At 33.5% G+C, this 14,472-nt stretch overlaps 1 pseudogene; it reads left to right on the forward strand.

The window, feature by feature from the left end:
- The window catches only part of LOC137626750 (neuropeptide CCHamide-1 receptor-like), an 80,425-nt pseudogene extending 66,429 nt beyond the window's left edge, over positions 1-13,996 (forward strand).
- The last annotated feature ends 476 nt before the right edge of the window (positions 13,997-14,472 follow it).

The raw sequence follows: 14,472 nt of genomic DNA on the forward strand, positions 1-14,472 counted from the left end.
GTTATCATGATAAATCATTGTTATTTAATGGCATCAAAAGAAATATTTATCACCTTCTTCATAAAATTGCATAAAAAAAGTATTCAGCTTCTTGTCATAAAATAATGAGTAAAACCAAAACTCAAATATATTAATATCTTAAATCATCAAACATCATAATCATTTCATAATAAAGAAACATATTCAATATATAACAAAAAAAATGTTTATGAATTTGAATCTTATTTGCACCTTGTCTGCATATCATGTTTATATCAAGAACTTCAATTCTCAAATATATTGCATTCAGAAGGATATTCATAAAATTCAAGTGACGTGAAACTCAACATTTCAATGTTAAAACTTTTCTTTTAAAAAAAAATCTTTTGCAGAATATCTCAAAACATTTGATATATTCTTTCTTTCAAGGATTCATCTACTACACAGGTAGTAAGGCTGCAATGATTATGACGCTACATATGTACTTAACAGTACACTATTTCGTGCATAATTATAATGGGACAAAAATACCCCTTTGAGACATTCAACTTCTGTAAGTTCATTATTGGTGCGAAATTTATCTTTTAATTACCTAAATCTGTTCTTTCTTCATTTTGTTAGCTATATTCAGTTTATTCTTAACGCATTGCTCATCTTTTATAGTATAGTTTGTTTTGATTTTTACCCTTTCTTCATAATTATTCAAGTAAACTTGATCAACATCGAAACATGATAAAATTCATTGTATACGTGCTTGTTTGTCATTGTTATAGGTGTTACATAAAATATATTAATCAATGCATAGCCTATAAAATGCAGTATTAATTCTTTTGCTCTAATAGCATCATTATTTAATCAAACTTGCAAACAAAATCAATACATTTGTAAATATTCAATCTCTTATAGGTTTATATTTCACCTGTCTTCATCACCCTTAACTTTATCAAAAAGTTTCATCTTAGTTTACAATTCAATACTCTATATGGTCCCTTAATTAATTGTTTGGAGACATTTATTATTTAGACCTTCTTTGTTGATTACGGAATACATATTAAAATTCTAGGATAACACACTTATCATAATATTAATATTTCATTCATTGGTTACCCTCAATATTTGTGTGAGTGCCCAGATATTTTTATTTCATTTCCAAAGGAGTTTAGTAGTCTTTCTTAAATCTACCTATTATCTGAGTTTTCCCATATACCGAGTTATTTCAAAGTGAATTTATTCTCTTCAAGTAATTGTTATTAGTCTTCTATGTTGGTCTAAATATAGTTCGCAGGACATCTTCAACCCCTTTCTATTATTTTATTTGCCCCTTTTATTTTTCTATTTGAACTTAACTTATTATGGCTTATTTTACCCTTCTTACTTCAAGAAAAATATTACACAGTTTTCACTAATCACTAGTAAATTCGGGTGCATTGTCCGAGAGAATATCTATAGATACGATTGTCTAGTTATTTATCCTGGTCTCAAATTAATCTATTATAGACTCATCAACCCTTTCTTTGTCAAATCAAGCTTTATGTAGACCAGTATTTTTTATCATTTGTCAAGTTCTAGGAACAGAGACCCTGGTAGTCCATTGGCACCACCACTATGGGAGTGAGAAAATGCAATCGTAATATATAAAGGATTCTTACCTGTATATGACCTTTATACTTCTTATATGTAGGCTTTAATTTTACAATCTCAAATATCTATATTAGGTCAAAAATTAATTCATCATGAAATGAAGTCTTTGATTACTGGATGACCTACTAACTTGAGCAAGAGTTTTTGTTAGTACTTGGTTAGTATGTCAGGAATTTATATTTATGAACAAGTATTTCTCCCTATTCTTTGTATGTATTCTTTTAAGTAGTATGCAATCCTGTTATATGATTCCTATTTTGGGAGTAATTCACCTACAAAATTTCTATTAAGATTTTGTTTCTCTTGTTCTATTTTGATTATTCCTATTTCTAGGTTTCTTATCTGACAACTGAAACAAAATATTGGTAGTTACATTTCTTTTCAACATCTTTTTAAATAATCCCTCTTTTATCATCATAAACTTACCAATTAAGTGATTTATCCTGGATAAACATCCAGTACTTTATGGTTCCTAAGAATCCTTTTATTCGTTCATCATCAATAGTCCTTCTTGGACAGTAAAATCACAATCATTCTTACGATTAATAAGTGCATATACTCTATGCCCTGAATACATTTTTAAACTTCTCTTGACCATTAGTGGGATAATCTATCCTTCTCGGTTATTTTTCATTAAATTTAAGACTACTCACATGATTCCTTACCCTTCTTTGGGTTTCACTTTTTTAATGGGACATTTCTTTTCATATTTAAGAGGCTTCAAACATTATTTTTAAAACTCCTGGGTAAAAGATCGGGTTGAGGTAATATAGCATAAAAAATTAATTTCTCTTCATTATTTATAGGTTTCTATTTCATTTGCACACTACATATTTTTAGGTTAACTTTATTTTGAGGCTTGGCTTAATTAGCAAATGCTGCTTATTATTCCCTAAGATCCTATCATTATAAAACAATCTTCTACATCTGTCAAATCTTAGTGGAGCAGGATTTCCACTTTAACCCTTATTTCTGTACATATCTTAAATCCATCTACATTTTTTTTTACTTACCCTATTAAAACCTAAGGATGGGTCATTTTTTAATCTGGTTCTTTATCCTGCTAGTCTCCCTATTCTAAACTAGTGCTATTATTTTTATGGCTATATTTTTACTAAACTTAGTAACATAATTTTTTTAGGCTTATTCATTCTGTCTTCAAATTTTAGACCATCCTCCTGTCAATTGTTAGAGGAGCTGAGTGAGCCTGTCGACTTCACTCTAATTTCTAACATTCTTCAAAATGCTAATAGCAATGAATGGCTTGTATTCTTTGACCATGGTACTTACAAGTTTCTCTGTGTATTTTACTCCTGAATAATCGAGCCAAACATTATTTATTATCGGGATAGACTTGTCATTTATATTCTACTTATGATGATCTAACTAGTCTAATACTTCTATCCTCATTGGGTAATATATCTCGCGAGATTTTTATGGAGACTTATTTATTCATTTTAACACTCACCGTGTTCCTTGCTTGATAGGTAATATTGCATGCTTTGTACCGGTATATAAAAAAGTTTCAATAAGTTCTGGCAGGTTCTGGCGCCGATGTTTCTATTTTGTTTTAGTTGCAACTCTTCTATTCTGTCTAACCTATCGCCTGAAATGGCTAATCTCTGCCTATTTCTTATCTATCCCTAAATCTACGCTCCGTATGATAGATTATGCCCCTTTCTGATTACCTAACTGTAATCCCTACTCCGCTATTTTAGAAGTCATTACCCGCCATTCAGATGAGTTATTTTATCCGCTGTAGTATTAATCAATTAGTATGCATTTATTTTCCTTCATCTGAACTGCATTATTGTCTCCTTTGACAGACTCTGGCATCCTATTTGTAGTTAACCTACCCTCTTTAAATCTGAGGGATATTTTTATTTAGGCATCATTATTACTTCTCTAGCTTTTTATATTTTCAGCACTGATCAGACTTCATATTTACTTGATACCATCATAGCTCATTTATTATTCATATGCCTATATCTTCATCTTAAATATTGGTGCCTAACAGCAACATATTTCTTTTAATTCATATGCCTATAGCTTCATTTGCCTAGGACATTTATTTCTTGGAATTACCTTTTTATTTAGGCTATTCTATTTTACTCACTGTATTTCTGTCGACATTCTATTGTATTTATGTTTCGACTAATATATATATATATATATATATATATATATATATATATATATATATATATATATATATATATATATATATATATACATATACAAGGAGTATATTTTATTCTTGGCTACTCTTCCTATTTGTTAACTTTCTTATTTCTCCTTTTCTTTTTAATTAATTCCCATTTCCCTTTCTTAGTCCGGAGTCTGTTTCTTCTGTCAAATTCGTCTCATACAAAGTGGCCAGTTTATTAAACGTCTTGTCTTTGACAAGTAGAATCATACCCTGACTATCTTATTTTTTTTGTTTTAAGCCTGCACTTCTCACAAATAAAATTCATACTTCATCATTGTATCGTTTTTGAACGATATCTAAAGGCTCTATTGGGAAACGTTGCTCAAAAAATTACCTCTTTATTCATCATTTGATAAATTTTGGCATTTAATTCTGTATCTAACCTGACGGTTCATACCCCTTTATTTTTACTTGTTTGCATATCATTTCTGCAAATCATTTATTTTTACCCTTAAGATTTGGAAGCAGGTATTTCACAATAATCTATCACTGTATTGCATCCTAGTATATCAACTATATTTGCCACAGTCTCGTCTCTGTAAGATAAAATAGTCACTTGCAATGTGAATATACCTCCGCTACATAGGCCTATCTTTCCTATACAATATTTGTATTTCACTTCCTTTGTGCCGGAGGGCGTTCAGAGAAGTAACTTTGTTTATTTCATGATGGGGTTCTTTATTTCTGTGACTGCCCTTTTGCCCTGTATGGGTTTTCCCCTTTCTTCATTATTTTACCTGATTTCTATCACCGTTTATGTAATTTTTCCCTAGAATTAAATGTGTCCTCTCTATTTGTTTTAACTGTCTTCGACCTAAATTTCTCCCATTATTCTGTTTAACTCTAGGGTAATTTTTGCGAATCGTTCCAGTCTACTGTTCTAACTTCCCTGCAATTACTTAAATTACTCAAATTTTTCTCTGGTAGAATTTTGTGGCTATCAGTCCCTTAGGATTTTACTTCCTGATTTCCCATCATTTTTGCTAGTTTCCCTTTCTCTTCGTGAAACGCATATCTAGGATGCTACTTATCGCATATTTTAATGCCTCATATTTTTTCTACATATAGGGAATTATCATTAGCAATAAACTTACCTTTAGGAAAGAAATCATGTCCTTTTTACTGTTGCTACGTGATCCTCCATTTGTGTGCCAAATTCATTTACCGAGCCACCCTTATAGTTTACCTATAGGAACTTATGTAGATTTGTTAACCTGTCTGTCTCTTTAGCTGATTGTCAAAATTGCCTACATTATTTTTGAAACTCAATCAAATTTGCCTCATTTCTAAATTACTTACCATTCAAGGTTATGTGAGCATCACTTACATTTGTATTCACGGTTAACATATCCTGTTTAATTTTGCTGTCTCATTGTTTTTTCTCAGACTAACTATTCTACTTTCAATATCAGCTAACCACTTATACATTGTATATTTCACTAACCTTCTTTTATCTTGGTTAATCCTACCTATATTTCCACACACAGAATTTTTTTTTTGTGCTAATTTCCCTACTGAACTTGTATTAGCGGGGTTAGTAACTTGTGTTAATTTTTTAAACTCACTTTTTATGGGAAGTTGCTCGTTTGTATTTTTCACCTACTTGTATAATTTTGAATCATATTTCACTTCTATATTCTTTGGGCTGATAACATCATTACCATCACTTTTAAAAAATCATAATACATTTTATTTTACATAAGAAAAAAACACAAAATAATTCAAGAAACCCTAGCGAAAAAAAAAAAAAAAATACTATTCTTGAACGAGACTAAAGTTATTTTCTTTTAAACTGAGACACGTATTTAAGAGAGATTCTTTTACTCATATTTCTTCTTTCTTGTCCTTTTGTTTTCCTCTTCTTCGCTTCGGTAATGATTTCTTGCGTTTAAACTCACGTCCTCGCTATTTATCTTGGTATCTTGATGTTTATTTTTCAAAGGTGTACAACTGGTATCTGGAAGAAGTTATTCATTAATTTGTGCACTGATAAATATCACACGGCATTTTATCCATTTAAGCTGCCACCATTTGTGATGCGTGTTGGGGCATTTTATACTTCTTTTATTAAGCACCACTTTAATATTATTTTAATTAAAAAAAAGTATCTTAGTAAATCATATCAGTGCAAATAATTATCTATATTTAGACCCTCGGGAAAGTGGGTGATGATAAAATGCCGTAAAGTTCCTTAACTTTACTTCTTGAAATTGATGTACATTAGTTTTACAGTATTCTTCTACCTGGAATAATTGGGTTTTAAATACAGACTGGAACAATAAAAGCTCCTGGAGATAGGAGGCTGCAACCGTAGACTTCTGCTACCACTTAAGCATTCGGGATGCAAAATCCATGAGTTCGCTATCGGCGATTAGGGGATCGCTTCTTCGTAAATGTGTCCACTCAGTGGCACTCTTCTTGGTAATTTCTCCTTAATCGAAGATAATCTTATACCTCCCGGTTGAAAGGTAATTTGTTGGCAGTTAGGGAACTCGGTCCCTTCATTGTCTGCCTTTGGAAAATATCTTCTTGTTAACTTGACGTTTAGTTAGTGCAGGCCAATTCTGCACCAGAGGGGGGGGGGCGCCCCTCGCCCCATGATGGGGGTAGAGGGAGAAGGGACAACCAACTATGGCGGGTTACTGTAGGAAAGAGCTGCCCTCTTCTATGCGTTAGTTGCTTAAGTATCCCAGAACAAGGGCGTAATTGCGTCACGTCATGTGACTATTTTGTGTTCTATTGATCCCTTCTTCTGACGTAATGGTAACGTCATATGTCACTTCCAGTTTTTCGGCAAGTGAACCGGCGGGCATTTCAGTCACTCGATATGTTTCATCGTTTGGCCGATTGTTTTGGCTAAATTATCATACGACTAAGCACTTTTCATCAACATTGGTTTTCGAGTATCACTTCACTCCGATTTTAATTTTCTCCTCTCTCTCTCTCTCTCTCTCTCTCTCTCTCTCTCTCTCTCTCTCTCTCTCTTTTCTATTTCAATGTCTCTCTATCGTTGAACTAACGAATAAAACTTATAAAATACTTAATCAAATACACATATTACCTTATTCAGTGTAAAATTTTCTCCTTTACATGACATATATATATATGTATATATATATATATATATATATGTGTGTGTGTGTGTGTGTGTGTGTGTGTGTGTGTGTGTATATGTGTGTATGTGTGTGTATTAAAATAACCTATATATATTTTTATACATTAATGTCTGGATTCTCTTAACGACCTCGGGATCAGAGCCCGAGGCGAAATCCCCCAAACATAAGAGCTTCTGACCGGCCAGTAGTCGAACCCTGGTTCAGGATCTTGTATAAATGGTGACACCACCACTTGGCCAGGAAGAATCATAAAAGTCAATGACAAATCTTCTGTACTTATACATGTCAAATTCAGGTTTTTTTATACTTAAAATTGACATAAACCTTTCTTCACCCTCGTAGCTAATGTGTATGTTTGTGACTTGGCATTCTATTAATGATAAATTATGCATATTTAAACGTGTTTTTTTATATTAAAAAAAAACATTCATTTTCTTATACAATAATGTTTGGATTCAGAAAACGGCCCCAGTATCAGAGAACCAGGTGAAATCACAAAATGACAAGGGCTTCAAACCTGCCGGGAGTCGAACCCTGGTCCGGGGAGCTTGTATAAAAAATGACACTACCTCTTGGACACGAAGAAAGACTTTCATCTTTCTTCGTGGCCCTGTGGTAATGTCAGTGTTTATTCAAGCTTCCTGGACCAGCTCTGACTCTCGGCCGGTTAGAAGCTCCTGACTTTGTGTCATTTTGACTGGGGATCTGATCACAAGGTCGTTAAGAGAATCCAGACATTAATGCATAAAATATATGAGAAACATGTCAAAATATGCGAGATTTATCATTTATATATATATATATATATATACACACATATATATATATATATATATATATAGATATAGATATAGATATATATATATATATATATAGATATAGATATAGATATAGATATATATATATATATATAAGTATATATATATATGTATATATATATATATATATATAAGTATATATATATATATATATATACATATATATATATATATATACATATATATGTATATATATATATATATATATATTTATATACATATATATATATATATATATATGTTTGTGTGTGTGTGTATATATATATATATATATATATAACACAAAATACATAAACATATATAATATGAGAGATATGGCATATTCCAGGCTCTCAATGTCCATTTATGGATAGAGTTGCCAACACAGAATCCACAGCAATAAATTAAGCGATTGAGAGAGAGAGAGAGAGAGAGAGAGAGAGAGAGAGAGAGGAGAGAGAGAGAGAGGTTTGTTGCAAGGGCAAAAGTCATATGTTCCAAGATATAGGTATTGGGTGACAAACCATCCATATTAAAGAGAGAGGCTTCCGTTCCCCCCAACGGATTTGTGTTTACCCACAGCTCTCTTCCAATAGGGGAGACATATTTACCTCAAGAAGTTTATGCTTGTAGAATTATCCGTGCTGGATACACCCTTTGTTTTTAATGATATGGTTTTTAAGCAGACTGAGGGGATGGCCATGGGAAGCCCTCTGGGTCCTACTTTTGCCAACATATTTATGTGCTCCCTGGAGGAGCAAGCTTTTGATGTATGCCCACCTAATTTCCGCCCACTCTTTTATAGACGCTACATAGATGACACATTCGCCTTGTTCTGATGTAATTATCATGCTGATACCTTTCTGAGTATCTAAACAACCAACACCATAACATTAGATTTACGGTTGACGCAGAGACACAGAATTCACTTCCGTTCCTTGATGTGAGGATATCCAAGGACGAATCTGGCTTTCATACTGGTATTTATAGAAAGAGCACTTTCACTGGCCTGGGGACCAATTTTTATAGCTCATGTTTTTTTAAACTTTAAACTGAATTCCGTGTCAACTCTCCTCCATAGAGCCATTAATCTGACATCAAGCTGGTCTGCCTTTCATACTGAAGTGACTTTCCTTGCTGATTACTTTAAGGATAATTATTTCCCTCCAGCAATTTTTCATAGATCCCTTGATAGGCTACTTAATCTGAAATTCAATCCACCTACAATAGTCCATAGTGTCCCCAAGCTCCGTATGTTTGCTAGATTTCCCTTTCTCCATAATAATAAATAAAGGAAAAAATGCATCAACCTATTCAATGAACAATTGCCTGCCCTTAATTTGAAACTAAATCCCATAAACCCCCGAACTATCGGCTCACTCTTCCAAGTAAAGGATAAGATCCGCCCCCTGTTTGCCTCCGGTGTCGTTTATAAGTATAATTGTCCCAGATGTGATCTTGGCACTTACATCGGTTGCACCAGGAGGCTGCTTAAAGTCCAAATTCCCTCTCATCAAGGAATTATGTATATAACGGGTTGTCGACTATCAAATCCAGAACAATCTAGCATAAGAAATCACAGTAAAAGTTGCAAAACACACATAGATACCAGTCATTTTAATATTGTAGGAAGAACCCGACATATAGACGAACTAACCACCCTTGCATCAATAATGATTGAGCTAACTGTACCTTCTCTTAACCACCAGTCCTCTTCCACCCAATTGTTTATTACCTAATTACCTGTTGTTTTGTTTACACTCCCTTCCATAACAATTTTTCATGTCAGTTCTCCTTATGCTACCGCTGTGGGTAGGTGCCTTGTTCGTTCTATTATTATTATTATTATTATTATTATTATTATTATTATTATTATTATTATTATTTTTCAATTAATTTGTTTCTCTGTATTCACCCCCTAACCCTTTCACTGTTATTCTGTGTTTCTGTTTTTACTCTGTTTTTATTCTTAATTTATTAAAAAGGTTTTTAATCTTGGTGTTGGTAAACGTTGTGTGTATCTTTTTACTTATACGCAATTGATTTGTAATTGTTTCAGCCTGGAAAATGTATCAAGCTGATACGAAACGTCGGCGCTAATAAATGGATGAAAGACAGAACGTGTCTCCGTACTCCAATATGTTTATCCCTGAGTAATTGTTCCTGTATCCATACTTATATATATATATATATATATATATATATATATATATATGTGTGTGTGTGTGTGTGTGTGTGTGTGTGTGTACGAAGGTCGTCATATATTAATGGTGAATACTCTTATAGATATGCATACACAAACACGCATTCAATCCTTCTTACCACCTTCCTCTTTCTTAACTATAACTCGAGACTTATGTGTCGAGATTTGAAGCCCGGCTTGCAGTATGAAGAATTGCAAACAGCCTTTATATGGGGACTTTATGTCATAGATATACCAGATGAGATAAAAGTTGGCACTTCCTTGAGTTCCCTGGTCCTAGCTCTGGCTTAGATATGACATGTGCGTTAATCATATGCGGCTGTGTTATTGTCCTGTCCTTTGCCTCTGTCGCTTGGGAACTATCATTAATTAAAACCTTTGAAGATGACACGTTGCCATAAAACTTAGAGCTTTTTATTCATAGTAAGAGAGAGAGAGAGAGAGAGAGAGAGAGAGAGAGAGAGAGAGAAGCTGGGGTTATATTGAAAATCACACGAAAAATATTTATAAGAGAAAAAGCTGGCTAAAAGTGTCTTTGGTGAACTTAAAAATTCCCTAATTGAAAATACAGATCCACTGAGAAAAAAAAATCTAAAGTCCAGAATATTTTGTGAATACAGGCTTAAAGAAGCTGAAATTATAGCCGGGAATATAAATAAAATTTTCCCTCATTATTTTATGTTTGGTTCGTAAAAAGAAATTAGCACACATACAAAGTATGGTAAAAAGATATTTCTTCCGATAAACAATAAACGCTTGTAAATAACAATAGTAAGAATTATTGATTAAGAAAAAAAATATATCCCTTTAGAGAATTTCTTTTTTTTCACCTCAGTCTGATTTCAGATGTCAGAGACGATTTTTAACCTTGCTTTCAAATTGTCTTAGCTACCGTATTTATGATTGATTCTTCAAGATCTTCTTTAGGTTTTATCGTTTTCAATTATTGTTCAAAATATTTGTAAAAGATAATTTTACATCACCCTTTAGCTGTGACTGCCTGTTTTAATAGATCAAAGAGAGAGACAATGCAAACTCACATATCCTATTTTAAATTACTCAATTTCATGACATATTCTTCACAAGTGAGTATTTGAAGAAGTGACAGAAATGTATAACAATTGGTGAATGGATAAGGACAGTGAGACACATCACTAGAAAACAGAAAGGTATGAAAGTTGGTGGCAGGACAAGGCCAGATGCACCCCAATACTAGGGTTCTCTCTCTCTCTCTCTCTCTCTCTCTCTCTCTCTCTCTCTCTCAACGTAAAACAATTTTGATGACAAATGTCTTTGACTTTGATCTTTAAATGTTCCTAGTTCTATTCAGTTTTCTTTGCTGTTGGTAACTGGACAATTTTGTACCATTTACCTCTATTTCTTACTAGAAATTCAATTTAGTGGGGACCTTATTCTAAAGTTGATATTATGTACATATTCTCTATCCTTAATGTGAATAAAGCCTTTGATAGAAGCATTGAATAATGAACATAAAAACTTCTATTAATTTTAAGACAATAAAAAGGAAACTAATATTTTTTTACATATCTTGTTTGTTAACAAACTAGATTTTATGCAAAAAGTTATATAGACTCGCTAGATCATACATATAAAAAAAAGCAATTTAAATCATAGGTAAATACTCCAAATAAATAGACTTAGAAAACGCAAAGATATTACCACAAGAGTCAACAGCATTTCCCCACGATTTGAGCAGTCAGTAAAGAATAAACGTTGAAAAACTCAGGAAATAAATAAAAGAAAGTTTGTTCAAACAGGAACAAGTTTCCCATACATGAAGCTTGACTTCCCCTGGAAATGGAAAACGTGTTTCACATTTTTCAAAAGTTTGATGCGTCATGAACATTACGATTTGAAATTCTCTTTAGGCTACTCTCCCTCTCCAAGAGTAAATGGGGGAACAGACATAGGATTTTTCTTAGGAAATACGAATATTGAAGATAAGTAACCAAGAAGTAAAAACATTGATATTTTCAATACTGGTATTATTATTATATGCAAAAAGTATAGTTGATTGCTTTGGTACTAGGTTGGCCAGGACACGAGCCACCCATTGAGATACAACCGCTAGAGAGTTATGGGGTCCTTTGACTGGCCAAGCAGTACTACATTGGATCCTTCTCTCTGGTTACGGTTCAGTTTCCCTTTGCCTACACACACACTGAATAGTCTGGCCTATTTTTTACATATTCTCCTCTGTCCTCATACACCTGACAGCACAGATTACCAAACAATTCTTCACCCAAGGGGTCAACTACTGCACTGTAATTGTTCAATTGCCACTTTCCTCTTGGTAAGGGTAGAAGAAACTCTTTACCTATGGTAAGCAGCCCTTCTAGGAGAAGGACACTCCAAAATCAAACCATTGTTCTCTAGTCTTGGGTAGTGCCATAGCCTCTGTACCATGGTCTTTCACTGCCTTGGGTTAAAGTTGTCTTGCTTTGGGGTACACATGAGCTCACTATTTTATCTTTTTACTCTTCCTCTTGTTTTGTTGAAGATTTTATAGTTTATGTAGGATATATTTATTTCAATGTTGTTACTCTTCTTAGAATATTTTATTGTCCTTTTTCCCTTCCCTCACCGGGCTATTTTCCCTGCAGGGGCCCCTGGGCTTATAGCATCCTGCTTATCCAACTAGGGTTATAGCTAAGCAAGTAATAATAATAATAATAATAATAATAATAATAATAATAATAATAATAATAATAATAATAATAATAATAATAATAATAATAATAATAATAATAATTGTTTAGTGATGATACTTAAAATGTCTCTGCTAAGTCACAAATCAGACTGGGAGAAGTAAAGAGATAAAACTCCCTTTTGTCCTTCTTTATGTCATTTACCCCTAAAATCAAGGGAAGTGCACTGTTAAATAAATAGATTAAGATCATAATAACTATAAGTGTATTAATGATAAGTTTATACTGAATATAAATCTTTTAATTAATCAATGATAAACTGGCATCTAACGACCATACTCAATCTTCTTTTCTTTTCTTATCAGGAGTGCTCAAAAACTCTACCTGGCATCCTTAGCAGCTGGGCACCTACTAATGGTGGTACTAACTGTTTCCTTCACATCGATGGTATACACTGTGCACATCACCCATTCGGCGAATCAGTTTGCCGGGCATTGGAATTTGCCAAAGACCTCATGTTAGGCATCACTGTAATCACCTTGACTGCCCTGTGTGCTGATCGTTACTAAGTCATTGTCAGGCTGGTATCAACCCACAAGTCAGAACATGCCAGGAGAGTCACCATTGGCATGGAAGTGAGCATATGGGTGCTGTCGGGCATTTAAGCTGCACCGGCAGCCATTTTCTCTCAAGTACAGGGTTTGTTTACCCCATATTTCGACGAATTCAACATTTATACACCTTTTCCCAAGCATATAGGCCACCTCTATCTAAAATCCACACCCTCCTTATGGTCCCCACTTATTAATTGCTTTCTCTGTCTCTGATATGGTTCTTCTATGTAATGAAGGACCGCTACCTTCTTGTGTCCACAAAAATCTACCTGGGGAAGGGGCAGGTTCGGCATGTCAACACGGGCAGATGCAAGCAAGGAAGAAGGTTGTCAAGATGGTCTTGGCTTCTGTGATCATCTTCACCATTTGTTTATTGCCAATCAACATCTACATCCTATGGTGGTATTTCTGCCATAGCTCCCAAGACGACTACAACGTCTACTGGTATTCCTTCAGGATAGTTGGCTTCTGTCTATCCTTCATCAACTCCTGCATCAACCCAATCGCTCTGTACTGTGTCAGCGGTACATTCCGGAAGTACTACAATCGCCACATTTTCTGCTGCTTTATCAGCAGAGGGAAGCTGTAGCGGGACTTTGATGCACAGAGTGCACCCAGGCTTCTAGATGCACTCAGAGGACCGTCGAAATACCTCTTAATGTAATTGGCTCCTAGAATGGACCCCAAAAAATGCTTTATCGTCACATGCTCACATATACAGCCGTTCAGACATCCAAACCTTATCATAGTCCATTGTCAATAGTATGATCTCTTTCGTGTACTCATCTATCCAGATAAATTTTATTTTTTGTAAATAAATATATTGTTACAAATTATTTTTCATATATCAGTATTATGGGAACTTGTATTGCTCTTTGTATAAAAGGTTACATTCCATGCTATGTAACATCTTATACTGTACAATATCACCTTGATACGATCTTTTCTTGATATCAGCATTCTGTATATGAACATTATTTCATAATTTTTAAATTATTTTTGCATAATATTCTGAGATATTCTTTTGACAACCATTCTATCTTCATCTTAATATATTTTTTTTATTTCTAATTTGATCGAGACAATGTGTATTTAATTTTCGTCTATGATTATGAACATTATGAGCTTGTCACATACCATCATATCTCATCATTAAATATCATCCTCCTTTGCAATGATTCCATATATAAGTGTTTCATGTGAATTCCTTGATCTTAATACTGTGAGTTTTTATGCTTGAAAAA

Source organism: Palaemon carinicauda, chromosome 34 (assembly GCF_036898095.1).
Source record: "Palaemon carinicauda isolate YSFRI2023 chromosome 34, ASM3689809v2, whole genome shotgun sequence".
Lineage (NCBI taxonomy): Eukaryota > Metazoa > Arthropoda > Malacostraca > Decapoda > Palaemonidae > Palaemon > Palaemon carinicauda.